General features: G+C 44.5%; 1 protein-coding gene across 1 annotated transcript in view; it reads right to left on the bottom strand.

Moving 5' to 3' along the window:
• LOC307211838 (L-threonine 3-dehydrogenase, mitochondrial-like) overlaps positions 1-19421 on the bottom strand; it is a 152784-nt gene extending 133363 nt beyond the window's left edge. The window contains exon 1 of the mRNA XM_079968933.1: positions 19409-19421. The gene's annotated coding sequence lies outside the window, so the exon portion shown is untranslated. The remainder of the gene's footprint in view (positions 1-19408) is intronic.
• Positions 19422-21106: the final 1685 nt, after the last annotated feature.

The raw sequence follows: 21106 nt of genomic DNA, 5'->3' as shown, positions 1-21106 counted from the left end.
AACCACAAACAAAAACACTACATAAAACATTGAATCAACAAAGTAAAACAAAAAGAATTAAAAACACTTCCAATATTTCTAATCTTAACTTTCATGCACTTGTTTCATTGACTTCCTCACGCCTCCCTTTTTGTATTCCACCTCAGTTAATTATTTTAGCAAGTCCTTTCCATCTTCATCTATTTTCTGTCTTATAATTAATTTTAATATATTCTGTCTAACATTCTGCCAAAGCCATCTAGCTTCATTCCACCTTTTTTCTAAAGCTCCTTTTTTCTAAAGCTCCTTAATTCTGTAAATAATCTTTAATTTTTTCCCAATCTTCTTCAACCGACTCTTCTCCCTGGTCTTGGATTCTGCCAGTCATTTCTGCCAGTTCCATATAGTCCATCAACTTCATCTGCCATTCTTCCCGGGTGGGTAGATCTTGTGTCTTCCAATACTTCATGATGAGTATTCTTGCAGCTGTTGTTGCATACATAAAGAAAGTTCTATCCTTCTTTGACACCAATTGGCCAACCATGCCCAGTAAAAAGGCCTCTGGTTTCTTCAGGAAGGTATATTTGAATACCTTTTTCATTTCATTATAAATCATCTCCCAGAATGTCTTAATCCTTGGGCATGTCCACCAAAGGTGACAGAATGTACCTTCAGTCTCTTTGCATTTCCAATATTTATTATCGGGCAGATGATAGATTTTTGCAAGCTTGACTGGTGTCATGTACCACCTGTATATCATTTTCATTATATTCTCTCTTAAGGCATTGCATGCCGTAAACTTCATACCTGTGGTCCATAACTGTTCCCAGTCAGCCATCATAATATTATGTCCAACATCTTGTGCCCATTTAATCATAGCAGATTTCACCATTTCATCCTGAGTATTCCATTTCAACAGCAAGTTATACATTCTTGACAAATTTTTAATTTTAGGATCTAACAGTTCTGTTTCCAATTTTGATTTTTCCACCTGGAAGCCAACTTTTTTATCCAAATTATATGCTTCCATTATTTGGTAACAATGGAGCCAGTCTCGCACTTTATTTTTTAATTTTTCAAAGCTTTGCAGTTTTATTCTATCTCCAGCTTGTTCCAAAATTTCCCAATATTTCGGCCAATTGGCCTCCATATTGAGTTTTTTCTGTGCCTTCGCTTCCGTTGGTGACAACCATCTTGGGGTTTTATTTTTTAACAAATCCTTATGTCTTATCCAAACATTAAACAGTGCCTTTCTAACGACATGGTTTTTAAATGCTTTATGTGCTTTTACCTTATCATACCACAAATATGCATGCCAACCAAGTACACTGTCAAAACCTTCTAAATCCAGCACATCAGTGTTTTCAAGAAGCAGCCATTCTTTCAGCCAGCAAAAAGCAGCTGATTCATAATATAGTTTAAGGTCTGGCAGGGCAAATCAACCTCTTTCTTTAGCATCAGTTAATATCTTGAATTTTATTCGAGGCTTCTTGCCCTGCCAGACAAATCTAGAAATATCTCTCTGCCACTTCTTGAAACAGTCCATCTTGTCCAAAATTTGCAAAGTTTGAAATAAAAACAACATCCTTGGCAATACATTCATTTTTATCACAGCAATTCAGCCTAGCAATGATAGCTTCAAATTTGACCATATTTCTAAATCTTTTTTCACCTCAGTCCAACATTTTTCATAGTTATCTTTAAACAAATTAACATTCTTAGCAGTCATGTTAACTCCTAAATATTTCACTTTCTTAACCAATGTTAGTCCTGTCTCTTCCTGGAACTTCTCTCTCTCATTCACAGTTAAATGTTTCTCTAGAACATTAGTTTTCATCTTATTCAACTTAAAGCCTGCTACCTGACCAAATTCTTGAATCAATTCCAGTACCCTTTTGGTGCTAGATTCTGGCTCCTGCAAAGTCAATACTAAATCGTCAGCAAATGCTTTCAATTTGTACTGTTTAGCTCCCAAAAAACAATTTGTACTTCTTAGCTCCCAAAAAACTCCCGGGTCACATGGCCAGAGTGACGAAGCTGCTCTGGCGAGCCAGCACCAGCGCAGCACACAGAAACGCCGTTTACTTTCCCGCTAGAAAGCGGTACCTATTTATCTACTTGCACTTAGGGGTGCTTTCAAACTGCTAGGTGGGCAGGAGCTGGGACTGAAGGACGGGAGCTCACCCCGCCGCGGGGCTTCGAACCGCCGACCATACGATCGGCAAGCCCTAGGTGCTGAGGTTTTACCCACAGCGCCACCCGCGTCCCTAAAGAGATTAACTGCAGTATTTTAAATTAACGTTGGGTTCTTAACCAGGCAGCTACCTCCCCACCCAAATAGTAGGTATGTTCCCCCCCTCCACAAAACCCCAACCATTTGGACTGTAGTATGTGTAAATGTGAGGCTTAACCCTTATTGTGATCCCAATTCCTCCCCCAGTGTTGATATTACAGTGGTACCTCGGATTACAGATGCTTCAGGTTACAGATGCTTCAGGTTACAGACTCTGCTAACCCAGAAATAGTACCTCGGGTTAAGAGCTTTGCTTCAGGATGAGAAGAGAAATCACTAAGAACAGTTTCAGGTTAAGAACGGACCTCCAGAACGAATTAAGTTCTTAACCCGAGGTACCACTGTACTTATATGGGGGGGGGGGAGTCCAATTAGTGTCGTTATTATTTATTATGTTATAATAAATATTATTTGATAATAAAGAAAATAGATAACATTAATTTATTTTATAATAAATTATATTTATTATTATTTATTTGTTATTTGTTATTATTTTTACTGCATCTATATCTCACCTTTTTTTCCAAGGAGCTCAAGGTAGCATACATTATTCACACACCCCCCCCCAATTTAATCATCACAACAAGTGAGAGGCAGTGACTGGTCCAAGGTCACCTTTTGATGTCTGAGTGGGGATTTGAACCCTGGTCTCCTGGGTCCTGGTTCTCAGCGGGATTGGGGTAAGTTCTTGCGGATTGTGGAGGAGGTGAAAGATTAAGTTCCAGTGAATGCTGCAGTCTCCTTCTTATTAATGCATTTCATTAATTTCTTTAATATGCTGCATGGTGGTGTGTTTCGCATCCCATGTAGCTTCTCCCCAGGTCAATCCAACATTTAGATGGGCTTCTAGATTGGGACAGGTGATGGTGGCCACATGAAGCCCACCTTGGAGGTGTATCTCAGCTGCTGAGGATGAGGATGTTCTGCTTGTTGGCTGGATGGAAGAATTGGATCCACCACTCTGGCAATTCTAGGTGAACGCTGAGGTGCCAACTTGCAGCAAAGACTGAAGAGGCCTGGGGCTGAGTGCATGTGATGTCATATGGGCGAACCATTGTCTGATCTAGCAGGGCTCATCTTGGATGCCTGTATCTCCCCAGGAGCTCTTACTGTAAGTCTCTGTCCTAATCTACCCCATAGACTCAAGCCCCCCCCCCCCGTCTCCCTAGAGAACCATGAGAATGAGACCTTCAACTCTCTTAAGGGACATCAGGCTTTCTCAGAAACCTCAGAAACCTAAACTAACAGAAATTAGATGCAAGCTTTAAGTGCTCTGTAGGTTAGCATCGAAGATTCAAGAATTAATATATAATAAAGGAAAGTACAGTGGTACCTCGGGTTACATACGCTTCAGGCTACAGACTCCGCTAACCCAGAAATAGTACCTCAGGTTAAGAACTTTGCTTCAGGATAAGAACAGAAATCGTGCTCCGGCGGCGCGGCAGCAGCGGGAGGCCCCATTAGCTAAAGTGGTGCTTCAGGTTAAGAACCGTTTCAGGTTAAGGACGGACCTCTGGAACGAATTAAATACCTAACCAGAGGTACCAGTGTATGTCAAGAATGTATGAATATCTTTTAGAGTGGGAAGTGAAAGAGGAGCAGGTAAAAACATCAGTGATAAGGTGGGCTCAAGACTTTGGATATAATATCTATATGGAGCAGTGGGAAAGACTGTGGCAACAAGATATAAAATTTACATCATGTTATAACTTGAGGGAGAATACCATGAAGATGCTTTACAGATGCAAAACTCCACCAAAACTCGCTAAAATGTACAAAGGTAGTTCACCAACATGCTGGCGATGCAAAAAGGAGATAGGGTCTTACAATCACATGTGGTGGAGGTGCATAATTATAAGTGAATTTTGGAACAACATATATGATGAATTTAAGAAATTATTTAAATTCACTGTTAAAAAAAGGCCGGAGATTTTCCTATTAGGAATATTGCCAATAGAAATTAAGCAAAACACAAGACCACTGTTCATGTACGCAATCACAGCTGCGAGAATACTAGTGGCCAGAAGTTGGAAATGCGAAACAACACCAACAATAACAGAATGGCAAAGCGGAGTGGAAAAGTCGGGGGAACCTTAAATCAAAAAGTATATGGAGAATAGAAAATATTTAAGGAATATATAAGACTATATAGTAAAAATGATACCATCCTAGCAGAATTGAATGATATTTGTGTATAATAAATAAATGGAATAAACATCTTAGAGGTATATATGGAAAAAGAAATAAAACAAACTGTGTGATAAAACAACAAGACAACAGAAAAAGCATAATGAGAACGATTGGAAGCTTTTCACAGAAGACTTTATTGGATAAGACATGATGTATAAATATCTGGCACTTTTAATTGTTATTCCCCCACCCCCTTCTTGTTACTTTTAAACTTTTTGTACTTTTTGATCTGGATAATTCCCCCCCCCCCTCTTTTCTTTCTTCTTCTTTTCTTTTCTGTGCTTAACTTTGTAGTATTTACCTTTATTGCAAGATTGTATTTTAAACCAATAAAGATGTATTTTTTAAAAAAAGCATCAAAGGTTCATACGGAAAAAATATTCAGTGCAAAAAGGGAAATAAGGAAAATAAGGAGCACAAATATGTATCAGAATAATCTCCTCATACAACAATACCTTGTTCATTATTGTTTCCATTCCCAATTGCTACTCTTTCAGCATTATTATTATTATTATTATTATTATTATTATTATTTTAAAGACTGTTCTTCCTGGGAATACTGATGTTGTGTTGTGGACAAAGGAAGCTAATCCCAAGGCATGACAATGTTTCCTGCACCATTCTGCCCTCTGAGTGGGTGCTTCCTAAAGAGAAGTTAGGGAGAGAAACATAGGGGGATGCTACCTGAACAGGTGTTATGCAGAAGGGCACAGATGCCCTTGGACATTGTTGCTTTCACCCTCAAGGTGGCAAAAGGGGCACCCTTTTTTCCTTTTCCTTTTGCAGGTGAAAACATTTGCAGCAATCATCACAGGTTTTGCCTTAGCCCCAGTGTGGACAGTCTTAACGCATGAGGCTAATTGCAGTAGGAACTGTAAAGGACTTTGTACACTGGGAAAAGGCTTTGGAAACCCCAGGGGTCTGAAATGACCATATTACACCCACCGCCCTACAGTTCTCCCTCCCTGCCTGCTCTCTGGAAGAAGCACACAGAACTCGCCAAGGACATTGATGTCAATTTATTGTGGAGAAGCATCCATGATGGGCCCCTCTACACAGCTGAGTGGTGAAGACAGGGTCTCCAGCTCCTCCTCAGTGAGGCGGCCTGCCTCCTGCTCAGCCTCTCTTGGGAGGCAGGCAGCAGACGGTGCCATGACTGCAGTCGCAGGTGGCTTCGAATCTCCTACCCGTCAAGCAATCCTTGCTACAGGTGCCTTCATAGCGCTTACAGTTGGGTGTCTTGTGACAGGAAGCTGCAGGAAGAAGAGTGAGCCAGTGCTGTATAGTGGTTAGTATCAGACTAGGACCCATGAGACCAGGGTGCAAAACCCTGCTCAGATTTGAAACTCACTGGGTATTGTGGTGCTTAAATGAGGAGAGGAAGAACCATGTACACCACATGGGGGAAAGGTGCCATATAAATGCAATAAATGAACGAATAATCACATGCTCCACCCCTGAGCTATGGTCTCTCCATTCTCCATGCTGCACATGATTTTAGGCACCACTACAATGCCTCCTCTTGGCTGCCTTTTCTCTAGCTGAAGAAGTCCTTCCCTCCTGGGGGAGTTGCTTCCATCCCTTGGTCATTTAGTTTGTCCTTTTCTGAACCTTTGCCTGGAACACAGCATCTGTTTTGAGGGGAGGTGACCTCCTGTTCTCCTTGCTGTTCTACCCCAAACTGCGGCTTCTCCTTAGAAATGTCGCCCAAACCAAAACACTCCTTGAAGCCCAAATGAGGATCTAGTTTAGACCCAAGACCTCCTGCTCTATGCCATCGCTTTCCCATGGGGCCAACACCACTCCCTTGAGGTCTGTGCTTGCCATAAGGACATAAGAAGAGGTTTCTGGATCAGGCCAATGGCCCAACTTGTACAGGATCCTCTTCTGTCAGTGGCTGACCAGATACATGTGGGAACCACAAGCAGGATCGAAGCACAAAGGCACTCTTTCCCCCTGGAGTATTCAGAAGCCTTTACTATCTCCAATTGTGGAGATGGAGCACAGCTATCAGGGCCAGTAGCCATCAATAGCCCTCTCCTCCATGAATTTCTATAATCCTCTTTGAAGGCCATCTAGGCTGGTGGCCATCACTGAAACCCATACCTCTCCCTTGAATTAAGGTCAAGGCAGAAGCCGCTTCAGTATGCTTTATGAAGTACAGCCCCTTCTTCCCACCTTGTAGAAGTTCAGTTCATACCTTGAACATCTATGACAGTGGCAGCCAACAACACAACGGTCAAGGCAAGGTAGAGAGCTCTCATGGTGGAGTTCTGGTTGGGTTCTCTGGGTGAACACAGAAGGACAGTGGATAAGCACTTCGATGGTGCTTCCAGTCAAGGGCTCAGTTGTTTTATAGAAGGAATGTCTGAAAGGGATGCCAGGTGGATATTCATGAGGCTTACATAGCTACTGCCCTTTTGGTGGATGTTTTTTTTGTCCTCTCTTACCCAGAACAATGCACATTGATGCAGTCTTTTCAATGGCCATTGTTCATTGCATTCATCCACTTTCTCCTTTTTGTGATGGCCATGATCAGCTGACCCCCAGCCTGTTGGACTCCAAAGGAGGAACTCTTTATGATCTACTCAGATTGAAATGTATGGCTTGTTGCTAAATTCATAGCCAAGCCAGTCAAAATCATCATCCATTGGGGTTTTCATGGTGTCTCAAGGCTAGAGAGCCAAATGGAACAAGGCATTTGGGTAGGGGAGCAACGGGTTTGAAGGATCTGGTGGAAATGAAAAGGGAGGAATAAGGCAATTGATTATTTAGAGCAGTGGTCCCCAAAGGGGGTGGCACTGAACAAGGAAACTGTGGGGTCACTCAGAGGAGAAGATGGTGAAATGCAAACAGGGGACACAGAAAGGGCTGAACTCCTCAATGCCTTCTTTGCCTCAGTCTTCACCGATAAAGAAAACAATGCCCGACCTGAAGAATTTGGAGCAAATGATTCAGCAGAGGAAACACAGCCCAGAATAACTAAGGAGATAGTACAAGAATACTTAGCTAGTTTAGATGTATTCAAGTCTTCAGGGCCAGATGAACTGCATCCAAGAGTATTAAAAGAACTGGCAGATGTGATCTCAGAACCACTGGCAGTCATCTTTGAGAATTCCTGGAGAACAGGCGAAGTCCCGGCAGACTGGAGGAGTGCAAATGTTGTCCCTATTTTCAAAAAGGGGAAAAGAGAGGACCCAAATAATTACCGCCCAGTCAGTCTGACATCAATACCAGGGAAGATTCTGGAGCAGATAATTAAGCAAACAGTCTGTGAGCACCTAGAAAAGAATACTGTGATCACCAATAGTCAGCATGGATTTCTGAACAATAAGTCATGTCAGACTAACCTGATCTCATTTTTTGACAGAATTACAAGCCTGGTAGATGAAGGGAACGCAGTGGATGTAGCCTACCTTGATTTCAGCAAGGCATTTGACAAGGTGCCCCATGATATTCTTGTAAAGAAGCTGGTAAAATGCAGACTTGACTATGCTACCACTCAGTGGATTTGTAACTGGCTGACTGACCGAACCCAAAGGGTGCTCATCAATGGTTCCTCTTCATCCTGGAGAAGAGTGACTAGTGGGGTGCCACAGGGTTCTGTCTTGGGCCCGGTCTGATTCAACATCTTTATCAACGACTTGGATGATGGACTCAAGGGCATCCTGATCAAATTTGCAGATGACACCAAACTGGAAGGGATGGCTAACACCCCAGAGGACAGGATCACACTTCAAAATGACCTTGACAGATTAGAGAACTGGGCCAAAACAAACAAGATGAATTTTAACAGGGAGAAATGTAAAGTATTGCACTTGGGCAAAAAAAATGAGAGGCACAAATACAAGATGGGTGACACCTGGCTTGAGAGCAGTACATGTGAAAAGGATCTAGGAGTCTTGGTTGACCACAAACTTGACATGAGCCAACAGTGTGACGCGGCAGCTAAAAAAGCCAATGCAATTCTGGGCTGCATCAATAGGAGTATTGCATCTAGATCAAGGGAAGTAATAGTGCCACTGTATTCTGCTCTGGTCAGACCTCACCTGGAGTACTGTGTCCAGTTCTGGGCACCACAGTTCAAGAAGGACACTGAGAAACTGGAACGTGTCCAGAGGAGGGCAACCAAAATGGTCAAAGGCCTGGAAACGATGCCTTATGAGGAACGGCTAAGGGAGCTGGGCATGTTTAGCCTGGAGAAGAGGAGGTTAAGGGGTGATATGATAGCCATGTTCAAATATATAAAAGGATGTCACATAGAGGAGGGAGAAAGGTTGTTTTCTGCTGCTCCAGAGAAGCGGACACGGAGCAATGGTTCCAAACTACAAGAAAGAAGATTCCACCTAAACATTAGGAAGAACTTCCTGACAGTAAGAGCTGTTCGACAGTGGAATTTGCTGCCAAGGAGTGTGGTGGAGTCTCCTTCTTTGGAGGTCTTTAAGCAGAGGCTTGACAACCATATGTCAGGAGTGCTCTGATGGTGTTTCCTGCTTGGCAGGGGGTTGGACTCGATGGCCCTTGTGGTCTCTTCCAACTCTATGATTCTATGATTCTATGATTCACTGCCCCTTGAGGGGGGCATTGGGACTATTTAGAGGGTGCTAATAGGCAAAGGAACAGCCAGGGCCGGATTCATGAGGCCCTAAGCTACTGAAGGTAATGGGGCCCTTTATATGTCCAGCTGTCCTTTGTCAACAACAAATTGTTGCTGTTTTTTTGTTGAATATATGCTATTTGGTAATTTATGGACCTAACGGGTATCTAAAGCCATTTGCACATAACAAAATATGTATTTTATCAAAGTAATTGTTGAACTGAAATACAATTAAGAAGAAATATATTAATAGTGAAATACAATTAAGAAGAAGTATATTAATAGTGAAGTAATTATTAAGCTCTAACTGTATGCAGGTTTTATTTTATTTTTGTTTTTTGTCTTATATTTTGGAAATGTACATCCAGTTGTTTTTTCCTTTAAAGCTTGCTTAGCTTATACAGTGGTACCTCGGGTTACAGATGTTTCAGGTTTCAGACGCTTCAGGTTACATACTCCGCTAACCCATAAATAGTATCTCGGATTAAGAACTTTACTTCAGGATGAGAACAGAAATTGTGTGGCAGCAGCAGGAGGCCCCATTAGCTAAAGTGGTACCTCAGGTTAAGAACAGTTTCAGATTAAGAATGGACTTCCAGAACGAATTAAGTTCTTTACCCGAGGTACCGCTGTATGTAAATCCGGCACTAGGAACAGCTGGTGTAGCTGGACTACAAATGACTATCCTGCTATCACTAAATCAAGTTCATTCAATTTGTTGAAATAATAAAACTAAATAGTTTCAATTGGATTCAGAATAAATATGGAGGCGTTACTGTTTTTGAATTCTACTGTCATTATGTCCCTTAATGGGCTGTGCAAACCGCTGTTCTGAATACTGCTCTTTATAGGGTAGGAAGTGGGCTGGTGTTGTTTTTTAATCATCTTTATTGAATCAAAATACATATATATATATACATACATAAAGATAAAAAAGAAAAGATTTAGACAAAAAAAGAAAGAGGGAAAACACACACATACAAAACAAGAATAATTCATTGAATTTCTAAATAAAAGACTTCCAATTCTACTCCTTGCACTTGTATTGTTATTTACATTTAATGCACTGGCTTCTATTACCCTAATTTGTTCTTGTGTACTCTAATAAATTAACTAGTTGCACATTGTCTTTTAAAAGGATCAGTTTAATTCTGCAAGGAGATTGTTATTTGGATAATCACTGCTTTAGAATAAGAGTTGCACTACTGCTCTTCAAGATTTGTGGGGTCTCAGCTCCCATCACCCCCAGCCAATATGGGCTTTCGTCAGGAATGCTGGGGACTGGAGTGACCTAAGTTTAGAAGGATCCCCTTGTTAATAAGATTCTCTGATGGCTCTGCCACGCTAAGCTCAGACTACTTGGCAAACTGGCTGAGCTATGTCCCCTTGCTCCCTTATTGGGAATGACTCATCTTGCTACTGAGCCAACCTAAATTAGATTGGATTACCTCTCCTCCCCACCAAACAGGCGAGCCAGCCCCCAATATCTGCCTCCCTGTGGTTCAGTGGTAGAGCATCTGCTATGCGGCCTAGGACCCACGTACCTCTCCTGATATGCCCTGCAGAGGACCTTAAGGTCCACAAATGACAACACTTAAGTCGCAAGGGGGTTAGATTGGTCTCAACTAGGGCCATCTGATCACTGCAGATTGGGACAGCAGTCACAAAAGACGCCTGCTTCTTGGGAGAAAAGCAATGACAAACCTAGACAGCATCTTAAAAAGCTGAGACATCACCTTGCCAACAAAGGTCCGTATAGTGAAAGCCATGGTTTCCCCAGTAGTGATGTATGGAAGTGAGAGCTGGACCATAAAGAAGGCTGATCACCAAAGAATTGATGCTTTTGAATTATGGTGCTGGAGGAGACTCTTGAGAGTCCCATGGACTGCAAGAAGATCAAACCTCTCCATTCTGAAGGAAATCAGCCCTGAGTGCTCACTGGAAGGACAGATACTGAAGCTGAGGCTCCAATACTTTGGCCACCTCATGAGAAGAGAAGACTCCCTGGAAAAGACCCTGATGTTGGGAAAGATGGAGGGCACAAGGAGAAGGGGACGACAGAGGACGAGATGGTTGGACAGTGTTCTCAAAGCTACCAGCATGAGTTTGACCAAACTGTGGGAAGCAGTGGAAGACAGGAGTGCCTGGCGTGCTCTGATCCATGGGGTCACGAAGAGTCGGACACAACTAAACGACTAAACAACAACAGGGCCAGGGCCTTTTTAGTACTGGCCCTGACTTGGTGGAATGCTCTGACAGAAGAGACCAGGGCCCTACGGGACTTGACATTTTTCCACAGGGCCTGCAAGACAGAGCTGTTCCGCTTGGCCTTTGATTTGGACTCAATCTCCCTCCCCTTATGATTTTGATGAGGCTGCATTTTAAATTGCATTTTAACCTGTATTTTAAATTGGTTTTTTTCCCTATTATGTTTTTTACTGTAATTTTACTGTTGTGAGCCACCCTGAGCCCTGTTCTGGCCAAGGAGGGCAGGGTATAAATAAGTTATTATTATTATTATTATTATTATTATTATTATTATTATTTTGTAGGTACAGGTGTGGGTATGCGTGTTGACTCAGAGAGCTTGATGTTGCTTCGTGGCATGGCAGGCTTCAAGAATGGCCTCCAAGTCTCGTGTCCTTGCCAAGGGTTTAAGCGTCGCACGCACAATAGCAGGATCCTTGCTTCAGAGAATGCAGACAGAACGGAGCCAGCCAAAACAGAGATACTTGGCAGGCAAAACCCTGTATCACTGCACCCCAGCAACTAGGACACACACAATGAGAAAGACGTCACAGTCATGTTGACCTTGATAGAGCACAAAAGACTTTTCACATCCTGGGTTCCACCACAGCATTTCACAGCTTGAAGTCTTTCTGGTGTTCCGTTGAAGAAGAACTCTCATCAGCCAAAGCCATCTGTTGACCATAGGCTGGGGGTGATGCAGAGTCTTAGTTCAACAACATCTGGAAGGCAATAAGTTGAGGAAAGACTGGTTTGTGGTCTGTATGTCAGCCCTCTGGGGCCTTGATGTCAGTGCCGGATTTATGTATAAGCTAAACAAGCTATAGCTTAGGGCCCCACTCTCTTGGCCCCCCCTAAAAAAATTAAAGGGGAAAAAACTGGATGTACATTTCCAAAATATAAGATAAAAAACAAACAAATTGAAACCTACATACAGCAGCAGTGTTTTGTGTTGTGTAGGCTCCTATGATGTAAGTCATGGGCCCCACCTGCTCGCCTGCTCCCTAAAATATCACTGGTTTGCTCATTTCTATATATAGGGTGCATACATGCTGCATGGACGGGTAGCATGGCAACATGTACAAATGGTTTTAGCAGCTAACACCCAATATAAAAACAAATTGATTGAAATACAAAAAAAAAAATTAAGGGGGAGGGGGAAAGAAAAAAAGGTAATCTAAGTGGAAAAGCTGAGCAGAAGTTCTGATATGGTTGCATCTACCATGTGTTTGAAACCCATAGCTTCCCCCAAAGAATCTTGGGGACTGTTATTTGTTAAGGGTGCTGGGAATTGTAGTACTGGGATGCATAAGCTATGAAGCAATGATTCTTCAACATCAACTTTGCTGGACTGGCCGTGTTGTACGGATGCCTGATGATCGTCTTCCAAAGCAACTACTCTATTCCGAACTTAAAAATGGAAAGCGTAATGCTGGTGGTCAACAAAAGAGGTTTAAAGACTGTCTCAAGGCAAATCTAAAAAAATGTAGTATAAACACCGACAACTGGGAAACACTGGCCTGCAAGCTCTCCAGTTGGGGAACAGCCTTTACCAAAGGTGTCATGGGCTTTGAAGACGCTCAAACTCAGGACGCAAGGGAGAAACGTGCTAAGAGGAAGGCACACTTGGCAAATCCATACCGTGATCAAGTCCCACCCAGAAACCTATGTCTCCACTGTGTAAGGACGTGTGGATCCAGAATTGGCCTCCACAGTCACTTACAGACTCACTGTTAAAACCATGTTTATGGAAGACCATCTTACTTGCCTACAAGTGATCGCCAAAGAAGAAGTGTTGCCTGGAATGTTGCCCAGAGGAAAATATGGCCCGTCTCCTCTGATCTAGGATGTGAAGCTAAAACAAATGAACAAAAGCTACCCTCACACCACACAGCACTGTGATACCACTTTAAACAGTCATGGCTTCCCCCCAAAGAATTCTGGGAGATGTAGTTTGTTAGGAGACCCCTCCCCTCCCCAAAGCTGCAATTCCCAGAGTTCCATGTGAAGAGGGATTGATTGTTAAACCACGCTGAGAATTATAGCTTCACGAGGGGAACATAGGGGTCTCTGGACAACTCTCTGCATCAGAGCACCAAAGCTCTGCAGAATCAGAGTAGTAGTACATTTAGTCCACCACCTTGTTCCTGCAGCAGCCCCCCAGTTGCTGCTGGGTAGACCCCACAAGTAAGATGGAAAAGGTAACGTTTGTCTCCTGCAACAATCCTGGGGATTGGCTGTGTGGTGCTATGACGTCATCACATCCGCTCTTCACGATCTGTGGTTGGCAAAATACCCATCACTGTCTCAGTACCTTCATCGGCCTTATCTGAACGTTTTGTTCAGGTGTTCCTTCCTGGTGTGGTAATCTTCCTGGAAGATCTTAACTTGTTCCCTCTTTCAATTCTCCTCTCAGATGCGTGAGATTGTTTCCATGCACACATGCCTCCTAAACTCTTGCACACTTGATGGGTTTGAAGCCAGACAGCCGGATCAGGATGGAGACTTCCTGGACCAGGAATGAAACACGTTCCTTGCAGATGGCGGTGAGCAGCAGTGGACCATGCTCATTGTACAAACTGATAACATACAATGACATGGAAGGCCTGCTGGGGTTGAGATGACATGATAGGGCACCAATGGAACAACCTGTGCATCATCCATCACCTCTCCTTGATTCATCAACTCCTATATAAGCACTGGAGCTCCAGACCACACTCATCATCAGATCTTCAGATCTTCAGTAGGCGAGATCTGACCCAGCTTTTCACCATGAGGACCCTCTTCCTTGCCTTTGCTGTGATCCTGCTCGTCACTGTGGTCAATGCAGGTAATGGTGGGGAAGCAGGATGGCACCTTTAAGGGAGAGGGTTGTATTAGATGGTGCACCTTCCATCTATCATCACGTGCACCTGGTTCTTCTGGAATGGGAAAAGGCTCGGCTTAGTGGTAGAACACAAGTTTTCCATACAGGAGGTCTCCTTGGCTCCATCCCTGGAGCCTCCAGGTAGGCTGGGAAACTCTTGTCGGAAACCCTGAAAAGTCAGTTTGGACTGTCCCCAGTTGGGATAGCTCAGTCGGTGGAGCATGAGACGCTTAATCTCAGGGCTGTGGGTTTGAGCCCCACGTTGGGCAAAAGATTCCTGCAGGGGGTTGCAGTAGATGTCCCTTGTAGTCCCTTCCAACTCTACAATTCTATTATTGACCACTCTTCCCTAGCCCGTTACCCTATTGATATTTTAGACTGCAACTGCATGTAGTTTACCAAGTACAGGCACTCTTGGTGGGGATTCACAAAAGGGCCTTCTTGGTGGCTGCTCCCAAACTCTGAAATTCACTCCCTAGAGAAGCCAGACTGGCTCCCTCCTTGCTGTCCTTCCATTGGCAGATGAAGACCTTCTTGTTCCAAGATGGTGGCAGCCCTATAGAAGGCATTCTCTGTGAAACCCCTGAGGTCCACATGGCACCGTCACTGTATAGTTTTGGTCGTTGGCAACCATCTGTATTTTAGGACGCACCCAAATCTTGGGACTGCAATTTGTTTTAAGCTTTTTCTAATAGATTTTGTTTAATTGTTGTAACCTGCCCTGGAATCTCACGGTAATGGGTGATTAAGAAATAATAATAATAGAAATAATAATAATAATAATAATAATAATAATAATAATATAGGCCCAAAATGGAAAATGAGTGAGGTCCCAACTAAAGAAGAATGGCAACTTAAGCTGATGGAATATGCGCAGCTTCCGGACTTAACATATAGAATAATACGAGAACAAGAAGAACACACGTTTAGAGAAGATTGGAAAACATTTATGGAATATATGGGGGGGGGATTGTGTACACTTGAAAACATGGGCAGCGTTCAGATAAATTCAACAGTGTAAATAAGTTTTGATGGATGTAATAATGGAATACTGAATGGCTTAGTTCAGGCATAGGCAAACTCCGGTCCTCCAGATGTTTGGGACTACAACTCCCATCATCACCCCTAGCTAACAGGACCAGTGGCCAGGCATGATGGGAATTGTAGTCCCAAAACATCTGGAGGGCCGGAGTTTGCCTATGCCTGGTTTGGTTTATGTAAAATATGCAGGGATTTATAATATGCAAAATGAACCATGGAAAGAGAAGAAGGGAAGTCATTGATATATTAAAGGTAAAGGTACCCCTGCCCGTACGGGCCAGTCTTGACAGACTCTGGGGTTGTGCGCCCATCTCACTTAAGAGGCCAGGGGCCAGTGCTGTCCAGAGACACTTCCGGGTCACGTGGCCAGCGTGACATCGCTGCTCTGGCCAGAGCCAGAGCCAGAGCCAGAGCCGCACACGGAAACGCCGTTTACCTTCCCGCTGGTAAGCGGTCCCTATTTATCTACTTGCACCCGGAGGTGCTTTCGAACTGCTAGGTTGGCAGGCGCTGGGACCGAGCAGCGGGAGCGCACCCCGCCGCAGGGATTCGAACCGCGACCTTTCGATCGGCAAGCCCTAGGCGCTGAGGCTTTAACCCACAGCGCCACCTGCGTCCCTTATTGATATATTAAGGATGTATAAATGAGTATTCCAAATTGTAAAACAGAAAATTTAATTATTATTGAGAGAGAGAGAGAGAGAGAGAGAGAGAGAGAGAGAGAGAATCATGTGCTTATTTATTATACTGCATTATATTCCTCCTTTTCCTCCAAGGAGTTCAATGTTGCATGCATAGCTCTCCTCCAATTCATTTAATCCCCACAACAACCCTTCCGTCGGTGGAACTGGCAGCACTATAGGTGCCACATAATGCCCATTCCGCATTTGTAAGAGATCGATCAATTAGTGTGGCGGCATCTACCCTTTGGAACTCCCTGCCACTTGATATCAAGGGGGCACCTTCTCTGCTGCACTGTATTCCTTTTAGCGCCAGCTGAAGACATTCCTGTTTAGACGAGCCAGTCCAGGTGTTTAGAAAACCAACGTGAATTTTAACCTCTTTTGGTAGTTTAACCTATTGCCGGAGATCTTCCTTTGTGGCGATTTTATTGTTTCCTCCTTTTGTAAACCGCTCGGGGGGGGGGGGGGTATTCCAGCGGTGTATAAATTTTGTGCAATGATGATAAATATGTAAGTAAACAAATAACTCTGGGCTTCCCCTCTCCTGCAGGCTACAAGCACCAGTGCAGAGACCGCTGCTACGGCACCTGTGGAACCTCGTGCAAATATGGGGCATCTCGGCCAAGCTGTGCCTGCGCGCTTCATGGCGGTTACTGCTGTGTTGCACGGCCTTATCACTACCCGTATCCTCATCCACGGCCGGTACCACTGCCAGCACCTGCACCAGCACCACGTCCTGCCCCTCACTATCCAGTCCACCACCCGAAGTGGCCCCACTGGAGACCACAGTACAAGGCCTGAGCAGCCAGAGGACAGCCAAAGAGAGGAGCCTCAGCTGCAAGATCTGTCTCTCTCTCTCTCCCTCAATAGCACTTGGGGGCCGGGGGGGGGGAAGCTCACTTTCCCCCTCTCTGGTTGAAGAAAGAAAGAACGAAATAAAAACCCAGTAGTCACACTTCTCTGGTTTTGTCATGCTTTTTGAGTCTTCTTCTCTAGCACATCCACGAATAATCCAGTAATTTATCTCACCCGTCTGAACGACCATAGTCAATGGTAACAAAGTGATTGAGGTCGCCAAAGGGTTTGGATAGGTAGTCCATAAATAACACACACACACACACACACACACACACACACACACTTCTTGGGACTGTTGTTGTTGTTTAGTCGTTTAGTCGTGTCCGACTCTTCGTGACCCCATGGACCAGAGCATGTCAGGCACTCCTGTCTTCCACTGCCTCCTGCAGTTGGGTCAAACTCATGCTGGTAGCTTCAAGAACACTATCCAACCATCTAATCCTCTCTCGTCCCCTTCTGCTTGTGCCCTCCATCTTTCCCAACATCAGGGTCTTTTCCAGGGAGTCTTCTCTTCTAATGAGGTGGCCAAAGTCTTGGAGCCTCAGCTTCAGGATCTGTCCTTCCAGTGAGCACTCAGGGCTGATTTCCTTCAGAATGGAGAGGTTGGATCTTCCATGGGACTCTCAAGAGTCTCCTCCAGCACCAGAATTCAAAAGCATCCATTCTTCAGCGATCAGCCTTCTTTATGGTCCAGCTCTCACTTCCATACATCACTACTGGGAAAACCATAGCTTTAACTATACAGACCTTTGTTTCTTGGGACTGTAGGTGCTACAGCAGGCTTCTCCAAAGTCCATTTTGGCCTGCCGGTCGGTTTAATCCAGCCCCTGTCGCAGTTTACTTCCTAGGGTAAAACAACTTCAATCCTAAAAAAAGCTTAATAACTTTGGGGTAAAATCATAAAAAAGCTAAAGAACTTCAATTCTAAAAAATGGTCAAGAACTTTGGTTGGCCCTTTGGTCGGCCCCAACGGCCCTTCACTTCATCAAATCTGGCCCTCTTTAAAAAAAGTTTGGACACCACTCTGCTAGAGACACATAATTTCTCTATTTCACTTCATACATATTGTTATGAGTTTGGGGTTGTCATGCTGGGTGCCAGGCCCCTCCAGACCCTGGATCCAGCAAGTGTCAGAATTTAATCAAAGCTCCTAATTATTGGAATAGCCGGACTAGCTTGCTGGTGGGGTAAGAACCTGGACGGTGAGCTGTCGAGGCGGATTAAGGGGGCTCGGTGCAAGGCAGCAAATGGATGGGTGGCCTCCCTCAACAGAAAAAGCCAGAGTTGAAAGCGTCAGGGATGTGACCTAGAAGTAAAGCGGCAAGTTGGGCAGAGAACCAGAGAGCAATGTTTGATGTCTGTTTGAACCCAAGGCTGCATTTAAAACCCAAGTTAAGGAAACCCTCCGCATTAGAACAAGCAATTTTTCCACAAGGGGTCTGGCCCCCACCCTTGTTCCACCCCTGTCAGGGACTGGGCAGAAGAGGGAAGGTGAAGACCACTTCTACAGCCTGGCCCTTCCAGGGAGGAGGAAGAGGAAACTGCAATTAATCCAGAATGCGGCAGCTAGACTGGTGACTGGGAGTGGCCGCTGGGACCACATAACACCGGTTCTGAGAGATCTGCACTGGCTCCCAGTACGTTTCCGAGCACGATTCAAAGTGTTGGTGCTGACCTTTAAAGCCCTAAACGGCCTCGGTCCTGTATACCTGAAGGAGCATCTCCACCCCCATCGTTCAGCCCGGACACTGAGATCCAGCGCCGAGGGCCTTCTGGCGGTTCCCTCATTGCGAGAAGTGAGGCTACAGGGAACCAGACAGAGGGCCTTCTCGGTAGTGGCACCCGCCCTGTGGAACGCCCTCCCATCAGATGTCAAAGAGATAAAGAATTACCTGACATTCAGAAGACATCTTAAGGCAGCCCTGTTCAGGGAAGTTTTTAATATGTAATGCTGTACTGTTTTTAACACTGATTGGGAGCCGCCCAGAGTGGCTGGGGAAACTCAGCCAGATGGGTGGGGTATGAATAATAAATTATTATTATTATTATTATTATAAGAGGAAGACAGTATAGATTTACAACAGGGTTTGAGGAAGGTTGCAGCTCAGAGGCAGATGAGGGGGAAAGTTGGGAAATAATGGGAGATGAGGAAGAGGAAGCAGCTGATGGACACAGTGTCTTTAGAAAGCATTCCAGAACTCCCCCTCCCAGAAACCGGAGAGCCTTGGAAGTAGGAGAGCAAAGAGCTCAAAGGCAGAGGGCAGGTAGCAGCAGTGGAGAGCCAGTGTGGTGTAGTGGTTGAGAGCGGTAGTCTTGTAATCTGGTGAACCGGGTTCGCGTCCCCGCTCCTCCACATGCAGCTGCTGGGTGACCTTGGGCCAGTCCCACTTCTCTGAAGTCTCTCAGCCTCACTCACCTCACAGAGTGTTTGTTGTGGGGGAGGAAGGGAAAGGAGATTGTGAGCTGCTTTGAGACTCCTTTCGGTAGTGATAAAGAGGGATATCAAATCCAAACTCTACTTCTTCACCCATAGAAGTAACGAATGAGGAAGTGGGGGAGACTGTGGGAATGTTTAGGGATGCGGGAGAGGATATATTGTCTAAGATATCCTATCCCAACTTGTCTTTACAAGTTCAACAAAATCAGCAGTTAACATTCCTCTTTTTTAAACACAGCAAGCACAGCAGGTAGCTTGCTCAGACTCGTTAGAGTCTCTGTAAATATTTCCTGGTATTTCCCCTTTTAATCCCTCCTAAAATAAGATGCTACAGTCTTCTGTAAAAGTAATCATCTGTTCACACAAAGGTTCCCAGAAGGCAGTCATAGAATCATAGAATCATAGAGTTGGAAGAAACCACAAGGGCCATCGAGTCCAACCCCCTGCCAAGCAGGAAACCACCATCAGAGCACTCCTGACATATGGTTGTCAAGCCTCTGCTTAAAGACCTCCAAAGAAGGAGACTCCACCACATTCTTTGGCAGCAAATTCCACTGTCGAACAGCTCTTACTGTCAGGAAGTTCTTCCTAAAGTTTAGGTGGAATCTTCTTTCTTGTAGTTTGGAACCATTGCTCCGTGTCCGCTTCTCTGGAGCAGCAGAAAACAACCTTTCTCCCTCCTCTATGTGACATCCTTTTATCTATTTGAACATGGCTATCATATCACCCCTTAACCTCCTCTTCTCCAGGCTAAACATGCCCAGCTCCCTTAGCCATTCCTCATAAGGCATCGTTTCCAGGCCTTTGACCATTTTGGTTGCCCTCCTCTGGACACGTTTCAGTTTGTCAGTGTCCTTCTTGAACTGTGGTGCCCAGAACTGGACACAGTACTCCAGGTGAGGTCTGACCAGAGCAGAATACAGTGACACTATTACTTCCCTTGATCTAGATGCAATACTCCTATTGATGCAGCCCAGAATTGCATTGGCTTTTTTAGCTGCCGTGTCACACTGTTGGCTCATGTCAAGTTTGTGGTCAACCAAGACTCCTAGATCCTTTTCACATGTAGTGCTCTCAAGCCAGGTGTCACCCATCTTGTATTTGTGCCTCTCATTTTTTTTGCCCAAGTGCAATACTTTACATTTCTCCCTGTTAAAATTCATCTTGTTTGTTTTGGCCCAGTTCTCTAATCTGTCAAGGTCGTTTTGAAGTGTGATCCTGTCCACTGGGGTGTTAGCCACCCCTCCCAGTTTGGTGTCATCTGCAAATTTGATCAGGATGCGCTTGAGACCATCATCCAAGTCGTTGATAAAGATGTTGAATAAGACTGCGCCCAAGACAGAACCCTGTGGCACCCCACTAGTCACTCTTCTCCAGGATGAAGAGGAACCATTGATGAGCACCCTTTGGGTTCGGTCAGTCAGCCAGTTACAAATCCACTGAGTGGTAGCATAGTCAAGACCACATTTTTACCAGCTTAAAAGGTTAGAACATAGTTTAAATGTGGTGACTATCTCCTTATGGGAGAAAGCCCCCCCTTTTCTCCTCTTGGCCTGGAGCCAAGGGTGCATCTTAGTAGTGCTGTTGTTAAGATGCCATCGATAGAGACAAGAGAGACAAGATGGTGGCCAGCCTGTGGTTCTGGATCATTCTACTTCAGGAGAGGCCATGCCCATCTCAAGTTACACATAGGAAGTTTCGTCTCAGTCGTGGAAAGCAGGAAAGTTATGGCTGGAGGACTGAGACAACCTTCATGTCTATTCTAGCAATGTTGTGGTTGACTGCACCTGATTCTAACATCCCACAGAGACAGGGGTTGGAGATTCACTCAGGACAACGCCATTATCCAAGAGGCTGTGTTCCATAGCCTCTCTCTGTAAATCCTGAATAAAAAGAGGATGGTAAGAAACATTCC

This window comes from Podarcis cretensis (genome assembly GCF_951804945.1).
Source record: "Podarcis cretensis genome assembly, chromosome: 3".
In the NCBI taxonomy this organism is placed as follows: domain Eukaryota; kingdom Metazoa; phylum Chordata; class Lepidosauria; order Squamata; family Lacertidae; genus Podarcis; species Podarcis cretensis.
This window is presented reverse-complemented; position numbering and strand designations above follow the sequence as displayed.